The sequence below is a fragment of the Symphalangus syndactylus genome, chromosome 4 (assembly GCF_028878055.3).
Source record: "Symphalangus syndactylus isolate Jambi chromosome 4, NHGRI_mSymSyn1-v2.1_pri, whole genome shotgun sequence".
NCBI lineage: Eukaryota > Metazoa > Chordata > Mammalia > Primates > Hylobatidae > Symphalangus > Symphalangus syndactylus.
Window position 1 is genome coordinate 85,058,410 of NC_072426.2, and position 13,519 is coordinate 85,071,928.

The 13,519-nt window shown below is 42.7% G+C and overlaps 1 protein-coding gene across 13 annotated transcripts in view; it reads left to right on the forward strand.

The window, feature by feature from the left end:
• The window catches only part of ARHGAP22 (Rho GTPase activating protein 22), a 210,072-nt gene that overhangs the window by 162,826 nt on the left and 33,727 nt on the right, over positions 1-13,519 (forward strand). The gene's annotated exons all lie outside the window — the stretch shown is intronic.

A 13,519-nucleotide genomic window follows, 5' to 3' on the forward strand; every position in this document is an offset into this window, starting at 1 on the left:
GGAGTCAAGAACACAGCAGGACAAGCGCACGGGGCGGCAGGCACAGATGCAGATGCAGAACAACCATGCCAACCTCCCACTGGCAGGGATCCCAGCAGGTCCTTCTTGCCCCGCCCCAGACAGTCCCAGCCTTCGGGCACTGATAAATGCAGAAGTTCCCCAGGAGAGACAAAAGGCCTCAGCCTGGTGCCCACAGGCAGAGCACACAAGCAGCCGAGTGGCCGCAGCCCCGCAGTGGAAGAGTGCCTCGTGCACCTGGTGGTTTTCTGCACCCCAACAGGTGTGTCTGGCCACTGCTCCTCCCACTGCAGCCCCCGTTGCTCCACACCATGCCCTTCTGGCCCATCAGGCATCTGAAGAGGAGCAGGCGTCTACCCAGGGGTAAGTGGATAACTAGAGTCACTGGCAGGCTGCGAGGACCAGGCTAGGAGACTGGGGAGGGTGATTAACCCTTGAAAGGGAAGTGGTGTTTGGTGGCTGCAACCAGGTAAAGAGAAATGAAAGACATGAATGAAGACTGGGAGGACAGCAGGGAGGTTCAGCCCGGTACATCTGGCAGGGTGAGGCCGCCGCTGGGGATCCTGTGCAGGAACCTCCAGCTGGCTCATTGCCCAGGGCTAACACCACACACACAGGCAGGTCTCAGGATGCCTGAGAGTGTGGTTGGCAAAATAATGGCCCATCAAAGGCAACATACACTGCCAGCCCCAGTCCACACTGTCCCTCACTGTAGCCACCAGCCACATGTGGCTGCTAAGCACATGAAACGTGGCTAGTCCAAATTGAGATGTGCTGTTAGTGCTAAATATACACTAGATTTTTAAGACTTTGTACAAATATATGTATATTATACATATACATATATTATCTCAATAATTTTAATTGATATGTTGAAATTAATGCTACTATTGTAGATATATTGGAATAAACAAAATAATAGGTTAGTGCAAAAGTAATTGCTGTTTTTGCCATTGAAAGTAATTTATTTTTGGCTGAGTGCAGTGGCCTGTAATCCCAGCACTTTGGGAGTTGAGGTGGGTGGATCACCTGAGGTCAGGAGTTTGAGACCAGCCTGGTCAACATGATGAAACCCCATCTCTACTAAAAATACAAAATTTAGCTGGGTGTGGTGGTAAGTACCCGTAATCCCAGCTACTCGGGAGGCTGAGGCAGGAGAATCACTTGAACCTGGGAAGCGGAGGTTGCAGTGAGCCAAGATTGTGCCACTACACTCCAGTTGGGGCAAAAAGAGTGAAACTCCATCTCAAAAAAAAAAAAAAGAAAGTAATTTATTTTGTATATACATTAAACATAAATACAGCTGTTCCTTTTTACTTTTTGAGTGTAGCTGCTAAAACATTTGAAGTTGCACATGTAGCTCACCTTATATCTCTGTTGGATTACACTGCCCTAGACGGCTGCATCTAGACACTTGGCTTTCACCCCTGACACCCAGCTGCTAGGGCCCTCCGAGGGCTTCTATACTCTAGGCAGCCAGGAAAGTGACAGTGGCCCCTGTGACAAATCATACATTGCTGCTGCCACTTTTAAATGGTGATTTTAAAAAATATTTTTCAATAAACCTTGGTAAAGAAGGGTTAAGTCAGATATATAATTTGATCAATTGACAACTTTTTCACCTGAACATAATGGAATAAGTCCAAGTGGCTTACAAAATGCTTTCACACATATCAGTTACTCTTTTTTCTTTTTCTTATGAAAATGTTTATATGGAAAAGTTGAAAGTCAGTTCTTGTCCTGGGACCCCTGCATTTTCGAGCCTCCCCCTCTCCCCGGGTCTCAAAAGGAAATCCTTAAGTTCAGAAGCTCAGAGGGGAGAAAGCCTGGCTGGAATCAAAAAGGGCTGGTCACCTGGGGCTGGTGCGCTTGAACAAGCCACAGGCAGAAGCAGTGAGAAAAGTAGGGTTGGGATAGGAGCCAGACTTCCTGGGATCATAGTTCCCTGGTACATACACACACAGCTCATAGTTAGAGCTTGGGCTGTTTCTAAACATTTCTGGGCTCAGTTTCCACTCTTTAAAATGGGAATAGTGATACTGCTTCCCTCAAGATCCCACACGTGTTCACACTACTCATGCTCATCAGTTTGTGAGTGTCATGCCCACCTTACGCAAGGGTTTCACATGTGCCGGTCTCCTTTGTTCTGCCGCTGCCGCCCTCACTAACCTCCTATTCATCTCAGGCTCAGCGCGTGTCCTCTCCATGCCAGGCTCTGCTGGCTGTGCTGGAGTTGCCTATAAAACAGACAGAGTCGGGGTGGGCCAACCAGAAACATTATGAATAAGCATGTCATGTAAACACATAAAATACATACGGAGTGTATTGATTGCAATCAGTGCTATGGAAAAATTCAGGCCAGGAAGGAGCATGGGGTGTGGTGGCTGATGCATGGTGAGGCTTAAATAGGGTGATCAGGAAAGATTCCCCAAGAAGGTAGACCTGAAGGGGGCCAATGCTGCAAGGACAGCTTTCTGGGCCACAGCAGGAGCAAGGGAACAGCAGATGCAAACACCGTGAAGCAGGAGCATGCCAGGTGTGCTTGAGAACTGGCAAAAGCAAAGGGAAGGGGAGCCAGAGATGATGTCGCAGGAGTAGGGGTGAGGGGCCTTCAGGCTCACTGCGAGGCCTTCGCCAAGAGGGCCTTGCTGGGGGGATGTTGAGCAGGGGTTGGGGAGCTGGTTCAGGCATCTACCAGGTTTCTGTGGCTGCTCAACTGAGAATAGACTGTCGGGATAAAGGAAGGAGCCTGGAGACTTTGCAGCACTCTAGATGAGGTGTGGTGGTGGCCCAGACCAGGTGAGCAGTGAGAAGTGACCAGATTGCAGCTATGTTCTGAAGGAGGAGCTAATAGAATTTGCTGAGAGGAATGGATAGGAGAGGTGAGAGAGAGTGGAGCAAGGATGTGTCCGGTTTCAACTTGAGTAACCAGAAGATGCAGTTGCCCTCACCCGAGAGCAAAGGGTGTAGGCAGATGGGAGGTGGACTTCCCACAGGTCTGGAGGTCAGGGGAGCAGTGAATCTGGATGTCATCAGCACGAGGACAGCATTTAAAGCCTGAGAACGGATGGGCCCACCAGGGAGACTGGGGTCAGTGTAAAGGTGAGGGAGAGGAAGAATCCAGGGGGCTCCCAATGTCCTGCCTTGGGCACCTAGTTGTGGCCACCAAAGTGGGAACACAGGAGGAGCTAGTTTGGTAGAAGTGGCACTTAGAATTTTCGGACATGCCACATTGTGCCTGTGGGAAGTCACAGGATGATAGAATTGTAAGTCATTTAGACTCATAGACAATAGAGATCTGGCTGTTCTGTATCAATGTTTCTCAACCAGGGCATTTGGGCTCCAAGGGACATTTGGCAATGTATGGAGACACTGTTGGCCGTCACAGCCTGGGAGGGAGGGAGTGGGCAGAGGTCAGGGATGCTGCTGCCCATCCTGCTATGCACAGGACAGGCCCCCACACTCCATGAAAAATGATCTCACCCAACATGTCAGTAGTGCTTAGGCTGAGAAATCCCCCTCTATCCTGTACTTAAATATGATAATAAAAGGGAACACTTAGAGAGTGCTTGCCAGCTGCCAGGGGCTAAGCTAAGGGGCTGTCCCATTTCATTCTCCTGATGAGGTGGGTGCCTTTGGTTTCATCCCCCTATGGGTGCATGAGTCTGACAGTTGGGGAAATTAAGTCACTGTGCTCCACATTGAGGGAGCTGAGGTTTGACCCATAGACGTTGGACCCTAAGCACTGTTTAAGACAGCCTCAGGGCCGGGCACGGTGGCTTATGCCTGTAATCCCAGCACTTTGGGAGGCCCAGGCGGGTGGATCACGAGGTCAGGAGATCCAGACCATCCTGGTTAACGCGGTGAAACCCCATCTCTACTAAAAATACAAAAAATTAGCCGAGCGTGGTGGCGGGTGCCTGTAGTCCCAGCTACTCGGGAGGCTGAGGCAGGAGAATGGCGTGAACCTGGGAGGCGGAGCTTGCAGTGAGCCAAGATTGCACCACTGCACTCCAGCCTGGGCTGCAGTGTGAGACTCCGTCTCAAAAAAAAAAAAAAAAAGAGACAGAGAGCCTCAGAAGTCTGCCATGTGTAATGGGATGGGGTGGAAACACAGTGGCCACACAGACAACTAAAAAAGAGGAAAAACCAGGAACTATGATAATAGACCCTCATCTTTCATAATGAATTTATTCCTGAAATATTTGCCAGCGTAATTCTTATTCATTTAAGTAAAGCTAATACTAATGTTTCCTAAGTTACAGAGAAGAAGGTCAGCATAAACCATGGAACACTGTAGAAAGTCCCCAAGTTTGTTGTAATCTTGTAATCCCCCATTTCATCTTCCTTGCACTCCCCTTTATTGCCATAAGGAAAATTTTATATTGAGAAAACAGAATGAGTTTATGGGCGAACAAACCTGTGTTTGAATTCCAACACCTCCACTTGCCTGTTCATGAGCAAAGTTCTTAACTTCTCTGAGCCTCAGTTTTTCCACCTGTCAAATGGGATCATCAATGCTCCTTCCTAGGGTGTCTATGAAGACTGCCTGGGACTGTGCCTGTTAAGCACCTTGCAGGGTGTTTCATATAGAGTAGGCCCTTAGGCATGGTAATAGGTTTTTCATTTCTGGACAAGATAAAGTAACAGGGACCTATTTACCCTCCCACCTGAAACAACCAAAAAAAAAAAAAAAAAGAAAGAAAAAAGAAAAGCACAAAATATTTGAAACAATGCATTCAAGATACTGGATGTTAGGGAAGGACTGTGACCCCCAAGAGATGGGAAACAAGGTGATTCTCTACATGTGCCCCAGCTGACTGCCTGGAGAAAGTTTGCAGGCTGTATGCAGGAAGGGGAGACCCAGGTGGAGCCGGCTGGACTCCGTGAGTTGAAGAGACAGAGCTAAAAGTCCAGAGAGACCAAAACATCTAGAGTCTGCAGGGTAGCTGCTGAGGAGGAAAGAGCTGCACAGAGAGAAAAATGCCTTGAGAATTGAGCCGTGCACTCATCAGCATATGCACGTGAGGAAAACTACCCCAGGTTGGGCAAAGAACTACCAGAAAGGATCAGAGGCAACAGCGCCCACGCTAATACCAGGCAAAGCATGGCGCCTGTTCCTGCCTGCAAGACGGTAAAACCTAACAGCTTGTAGGGCGTAGGACAGAATACACAGAAGGGTTTCCCCTCAGTAGTGGGAAGTAATTAGCTCTGTACTGAGTACTCTGGATCCACCTAACAAATCTTGGAGGCAAAATCTGTAAGGATCAAACTCTTTCCAAGAATCTAAGTTCATACCAGAAAAAGGCTGAAGAATATTTACGGAAATACAGAAATATTCATCACCCAACCATTTAAAAATCACAGTGTCTGGCAACTAATTAGAAATAACGGGAATGCAAAGAAGCAGGAAAATGTAGCCCATAATGAGGAGAAAAATAAAAAGCAATCGATTGAGACAAACCCAGAAATGACACAGATTTTAGAATTAGCAAAGACATTAAAACAGTTTATCTAACTGTATTCTATATGATCAAAAAGTAGACACATGAAAGTTATTTTTTTAAAAAGACCTAAATTAAACTTCTAGAGATCAAACCTATTATGTATGAGATGAAAACTAATGCTGGGTGGGGTTAATGGCAGATTAGACACACTAACATGAAAAGATTTGTGAAGACATAGCAATAGCAACTAGCTGTATTAGTTTTCTATTGCTGTTGTGACACATTGTTTACTATTTATTTATTTATTGAGACAGGATCTTGCTCTGTGGCACAGGCTGGAGTGCAGTGCGTGATCACAGCTCATTGCAGATTGGAACTCCTGGGCTCAGACTCCTTAGTAGCTGGAACCACAGGCTTGGTCATGCCATGCCTGGCTAATTTTTTAAAATTATCTTTCATAGAGTTGGGGTCTTGCCATGTTGCCCAGGCTGGTCTTGAACTGGGGCTCAAGCAATCCTCCCACCACAGCCTCCCGAAGTGCTGGGATTACAGGCGTGAGCCACAGTGCCTGGTGCCTGGCCTGTGACATGTTACCACAAACTTAGCGGCTTAAACAATGCAAATTTACCTTATGGTTCTATAGGTCAGAAGTCTGACACAGGTTTCACTGGGCTTAAATCAAGGCGTCAGTAGGCCTGAATTCCGTTATGAAGGGTCTGAGGGCGAATCCATTTTTCTTCAGCTTTGCAGTTTCTAGAGGTTGCCTGCATTCATCAGCTCCTGGCTCCCTTCCTCCACCTTCAAGACCAAAAATGACAGATCAGGTTCTTCTCACATTTTATCCCTTCTGCTGTAGTCACATCTCTCTCTTACACTCCTCTTCTGTCTCCCCCTCCACTTTTAAATACCCTTATGATTACCTTGGGCCCACTTGGATAATCTAGGATAATCTTCCTAGTTTGAAGCAGCCAGCCGATTAGCAACTTTAATTCCATCTGCAACCTTAATTCTTCACTGCGTAACCTAACCTAATCACAGGTTCCACGGACAGGCATGTGGATGTCTTTGGGGAGCTGTTATTCTGCTACCACACTATACAAAAATAAAACACACAGAGAAAAAAATAATTTAACAAAAACAGAGTATCAGCGGGCTACGGGATAACCTCAAGTTGTGTAATATACGTGTAACTGGAATTTCAAGCAGGGACAGGGGATGGAAACACGTATTTGAAGTACCAATGGCCAAAATATTCCAAATGTTATGAAAACTATAAGCTCACAAATCTAAGAAGTTCAGTGAGTTCCAAGTATAGGGAACCTGAATAAAATTGCACTGAGGCACATCATAATCAAATTACCCATAACTAGTGAAACAGTAAAAAAGACACAAAACATTAAAAAATAAGGGTGATGGCAAAATTCTCATGAGAAACAATGCAAGTAGAGCAACATCTTAACAGTTATGAAAGAAAAACATTTCCAACCTTGAAGACTTTATCCAGTGAGAATATCTTTCAAAAATGAAGATGAATTAATGATTCCCACACTCAATAGCTGAAAGAATTCATCACCAATAGCTGCATACTCCAAGAAATGTTAGAGGAAGACCTCCAGGCAGCAGTAAAATAATACCATATGGGAATCCGAATCTACACAACAGAATGAAAAGCACTGTGGTAACTACATGGGTAAATATATGCTTTTCTCTTATAATTTAAATATTTTCAAAAGATGTTAAGTTTTAAAGTAAAAATAACATGGGAGGCCAAAACAGGTGGATCAACTGTGGTCAGGAGTTCGAGACCAGCCTGGCCAACGTGGTGAAACCCCGTCTCTACTAAAAATACAAAAATTAGCCTGGCATAGTGGTGCGTGCCTGTAATCCCAGCTACTCAAGAGGCTGAGACAGGAGAATCGCTTGAACCCAAGAGGCAGAGGAGATTGCACCACTCCACTCCAGCCTGGGTGACAGAGCAAGACCCTGTCTCAAAATAATAATAATAATAATAATAATAATAATAATAAATAAAATAAAAATAGCAACAATATATTATGGGATGTATAACAAAGTATACCAGTAAAAGGTAAGACAACTACGGCAAAAAAGGTCAGGAAAGAAGACATAGAAGTATAATCTTGTAAGATCTTTATATTATACATGAAGGGGTATAATATCACTTAATGTAGACTGTGATAAGTTAAAGATGTATACCATAAACCCTTAAGCAATTCCCATAGCATGAAGAGAGTGAGATTTTTACTAATAAGCAAACAAAGCAGATAGAATGAAATCATTAAAAACAAAAAACAAAAACTCCATCCAAAACAAGACAAGAAAAGAGAAAAAGGACAGATAGAAAACAGAAGCCAGACTTAAATCTAAGCATCCCAATAATCACATTATAAATAAAGCTTATCAGATTGGATAAAAAGCAGGACCCAACTATATGCCTGATAAAAAATGCACTTAAAATGTAAAGACACAAATAAGTTAAAAGGATGGAAAAAGATAACATCATACTGACACTAATCAAAAGAAAACTGGATGGCTATATTTATATCAAGGATTTCAGACCAGAGTAAAAAATATGACTAGGGATAAATAAGATCATTTCATAATGATAAAGAGGTCAGTTCTTCAAGAGGACATAACAGTCCTAAATATTTATGCTCCATAACAGCTTCAAACTACCTGAAGCGAAAACTGATAGAAATACAAGGAGAAAATAGACAAATCTAAAATTATAATTGGAGATTTGAATAGCCTTCTCTCAATAATTGACAGAAGAAATAGACAGAAAAATCAGTATGGATATTGAAGATTTGAACAAAACTTTCAACTAGACCAAATTGACATTTATAGAACATTCCACCCAACCACAGCAGAATAATTTTTCTCAGTGCACACAGAACACTTAGCAAGATATACCATATTCTGGTACAATCCCCCCAAATTTGGAAATGAACACACTTCTAAATAACCCACAAATTAAAGAAGAAATCCAAAGGGAAACTAGAAGGTATTTTGAACTGAATTAAAATGAAAACACAACATATCAAAATCTGGGGGCTGCCTCTAAAGTAGTAGTTCAGGGGACAATTATAGCACTGAACTCTGTAAGAAACTAGAAAAAGACAAAATTAAACCCAAGGTAAGCAGAAGAAAAAAAAAATAAAGATCAGAGTGGAACTCAATGAACTATGACCCAAGTCGGCAACCTACAACCTGCGGGCTGGCTGCTTGTTTTTGTAAATGAAGTTTACACAGATACAGTCATGACCTTTCATTAACATATTGTCTTTGGCTGCATTTGCACTATAGTGGCAGAGTAAAGTAGTTGTGATAGAGACTATATGGCCTAAAAACCTAAAATGTTTGCCATCTAGTCCTTTAAAAACAAGTTTGCTAACCACAAAAACAACAAAGTCAATGAAGCAAAAGGCTGATTTGTTGAGATCAATAAAATTGGTAATCCTCCAGCAAGGCTGATTGAAGGAGAAAAGGAAAAAGACAGAAATTACCAATATCAGGGTGAGAGAGGTAATATCACTACGGCTTATTCAGATAGTAAAAGGATAATAAAGGAACATTATGGACAACTTTATGCCAATTCATTCAATAACTTAGGTGAAACTGACAAATTCTTTGAAAGACACCAACTAGTAAAGTTTACTCAAGAAGAAATAGATATATATATTAAAGAAACTGTATTTGTTATTACAAACCTTTCCACAAAGTAAACTCCAGGCCTAGATGGCTGCATTGGTGAATTATATCAAATATTTAAGGAAGCAATAATAGCAATTATCTACAAACTTCTAGGTTTGAAAACGAGGGAATATTTAATAGCTTATTCTGTGAGGCCACCAAAACCAGACCAAGACACTGTAAGTAAAGGAAGCTGCAGGCCAATATCCCTCATGAAAATACATAAAGTATTTTAAACAAAATTTTAGCAAATCAAAGCAACAATATATAAAAGGGATAATACATCATTACCAAGCGGGATTTCTCCCAGGAATGCAAGACTGGTTTAGCGTTTGAAAATGTATTAGCGTAATTCATCAATTAACACACTAAAAAGTTATACTGTCATTATAATAGATGCAGAAAAGACATTTGACAAAATCTAACATCCATTCCCAATGAAAACGTGGCTCAGCAGCCAACCAATTTTCAACACAGGTGCCAAGGACATACATTGGGGAAAGGACACCCTCGTCAATAAGTGGTTCTGGAAAAATGGATCTCCATATGCAGAAGACTGAGACTAGACCCCATCTCTCACATTTCTCTGTACAGAAATCAACTACAAATGTATTAAAGACTTACACATAAAACATGAAAGCACGAAACTACTGAAAGAAAACATAGAGGGCAAGACTCCAGGATGTTGGTCTAGTCAAAGACTTTATGGCTAAGGCTCCTAAAGCACAGGCAACAAAAACAAAAATAGCTAAGTGGGACTATATTAAACTAAAATTCTTCTGCACGGCAAAGGAAACAATCGACAGAGTGAAGAGACAACCCGTTGAATAGGAGAAAAATATTTGCAAACTGTTCGTCTGACAAGAAACGAATATCCAGAATATACAAGCAACTCAACTGGCAAAACAACCCATTAAAAGGTGGGAAAAGGATCCTATAGACATTTCACAAAAGAAGACATACAAATGGTGAAGAGGTATATGAAAAAAATGCAGAGAAATGCAAGTCAAAACCACAATGAGATATCATCTTACCCCAGTTTGAATGCCTATTATAAAAAACACAAAAAATAATAGACACTGGAGAAGAAACTGAAAAAAGAAAACTTATACATTGTTGGTGGGAATGTAAATTAACACAGTCATTATGGAAAACAGTATGGCGATTTCTCAAAAAACCTAAAAGTAAAACCACCATGTGATCCAGCAATTCCACTGCTGGTATTTATCCAAAAGAAAGGAAATCAGTATATCAAAGGAATTAACCCATTTATGCCGGAGATTGCAAATTTTGGGGGGAAAGATCAGACCTTGGCAGTGACCTTGAGCAGTAGGATATGCATAACTCCCACAAGCTTAGCATTCCAATAATGGAACACTAGGCATAAATACATTAATGTACCCCAATGTTTATTGCAGCACTATTCACAATAGCAAAGATATGGAATCAACCTACATGTCCATCAGTGGATGAATGGATAAAGAAACTGTGGTATATATACAAAATGTTACACTATTCGGCCATAGAAAAGGAATGAAATCATGTCATTTGCAGCAATGAATGGAACCAGCATATTAAGTGAAATAAGCTAGGCATAGGAAAACAAATATTGCATGTTCTCACTTATATGTAGGAGCTGAAAAGAAGTTTGTCTCATTTAGGTAGAGATTAGAATGATGGTTACCAGAGGCTGAGAAGAGTCGAGCAGAGAGGGGGATGAAGAGAGGTTGGTTAATGGGTACACACATAGAGTTAGAATAAATTCTAATGTTCCATAGCAGGGTAGAGTAACAATAGTTAACAACAATGTATTGCATATTTCAAAATAACTAGAAGAGAGGACTTGAAATGTTCCCAACAAATAGGAATAATAAACACTTGAAGTGATGGACACCCCAAATTCCTAGAGTTGATTATTATACACTTTATGCATGTAACGAAACATCACATGTACTCCGTAAATATGTACAAATATTATGTATCAATAAAAAAAAACCTCTCAGCAAATTAGAAATAGAAAAGGACTTTCTCAACCTGATTAAGGACATTTTCAAAAAGCCAACAGCAGATAGACTCAATGGTGAAAAGCCGAATGCTTTTGTCATAAGATACAGGAACAAGCAAGAATGTCTGCTCTCACCACTTCAATTCAACATGGTATTTGAGGCTCTGGTCAGTGTCATTAGAAGAAGAAAGAAAGAAATGGTTCCTAGTTGGAAAGGAAGAAGTAAACTGTCTCTATTTGCAGATAGCACGATTGCACATGAAGGTTCACTGGTGTCTGTAGAGAAATGATAGACTTTTCACCAAGTGCGGCTGAAATGTGCATATGCAGAAGAATGAACTTCAATTACACCTTCTCCCATATACAAAAAGTAACTCATAGTCCTACATGTAAATCCTAAAACTGTGAAACTTTTGAAAGAAAACCTAGAAGAAAACTTTTATGGCCTTAGATGAAGTAAAGATTTCTTAGATACAATACAGGAAGCACACTCAATAAAAGAAAAAAATGATTAACTGGACTTTGCAAAATTAAAAACTTCTGCTCTTGGAAATACACTGTTAATAGAATGAAAAAAGAGAGAGACATGGACTGGGAGAAATATTTGCAAAGCAAATATCTGGTAAAGACCTTATATCCAGAATATGTCAAGAACTCTCAACACCAATAATGGAAAATAAATAACCTATTTTAAAAATAGGCAAAAGATTTGAACAGATATTTCACCAAAGACGACACACAGATAGCAACTAAATACATAAAAGATGTCCAATATCATCAGTCATCTGGGAAATGCAAATTCAAACACCTGCACACCTATTTGGATGGCTAAAAGTAAAAAGTCTGAGCATAGCTAGTGTTGGTGTGGATGTGGGGGTCCCAGAACTGTCATACACAGCTGGCGGGAAAGCAAAATGGAGCAGTCACTTTGCAAAACAGTGTGTGGCCATTTCCTTAACAGTTATGCATATATAAAAATATATATAAATACTTAAAAAGTTAGGCTGAGAGCACGTTGGGGCAGGACCCAGGACAGGGGCATAGCTGGGTATGAGGGTATCTGCCAGCCTCTGGGCAGGGCAGATCCAAGTTTTGTGGGGCCTGAAGCTTGGATGACTTGGGTGGCCCTCTACAGGGAAAATAATCTTCAAATGAGAAATTCAAGATTAGGTACAAAAGTGAATATTTAGGACAAACCAAGTAACCACAAATTCCTGGAGCTGTGGATCTCCAGGTTCCTTTTTTTTTTTTTTCCAAGCCATCTTGAGATGTTTTTCTAGGAACGCTGACATAGAAAAGCTTCCTGGTGGCATCTGGCTTCCTCTCCCCATCTCGCACACTCAGCCATTCCAGCCTTCGTAGCCCAAATGCTGTGCAGCACTGCTGTCCCCAAGGCAGAGCTGTTTCCAGGTGGCAACCTCGGTAGGTGGCAGTGCCCACAGTCCTGTGAGTGACCACAGCAGCCAACCGAGCAGCCTCTGGGGTTGGGCTCCGCTGTCTCAGCCTCCAGCTCCCTTCCTACCCACCTTCACAGCTCTGCTGCCCAGCGGCTGCCTGAGCCCCGGCGAGCAGGGCTTACCTGTGTAGTGAAGGGCTCCAGGGGGTATCACAGAGCCCTGGCTGCTCCTCACCCTCCTGAGCGTTGGGCCCCATGGCCTCTCCCCCTGCCTCCCCGCAGGGCCGCTGTGGTGCCCTCAGCCAGGACACAGCCCTGCCCTCTGCCTCAGCCCTCGGAGCAGCCTGCTTGGTTTCCCCAGTTCTTGGTGGAGAGATGGCAAGAGGGAGCGTGGGATGGCTGAGAGCCCAGAGCCGGGACTTGAATCTCTGGCTGTGCCACTCATTCGCTGCGTGCATTCAACAGGTTGCTTAATTCCTCTGTGCTTCGGTTTTCTCATCTGTAAAATGTGGTTGGAAATAGTACCTTCCTCACGGAGTCACTGTGGATGATAAAGAACCCCAGGAGGGCATGTGTGTGACAGCTGTGCTTACCAGAAGGGTCCCAGGCACGAACCAGGTGCTCAGTAAGCACTGGTCCTGTCTGCTCTCCATCCCTGGGTCACAGGTTCCAGCAAAGCATGGCTTGGGCCCACCCATCCCCTGGGAACACAGGTCTGTGGATCTCACACCCTATTGGCAGATAGTCCTGGGATGTCGGGGGTAGGATGTATAAAGACAAACTTGTTCTTGAAAACCCTAAAATTACCTGTAAAGTTCAGTATAAATAGTTTTTTGTATTTCCCAAAGATCAATTCGCTTACACATGAAAACTTGAGAACCGAAGAGGGGAAAGTCAGTTCGCAAGCAACTGTCCGAGTTTTCCGATCCTTCTGCCTTTAGG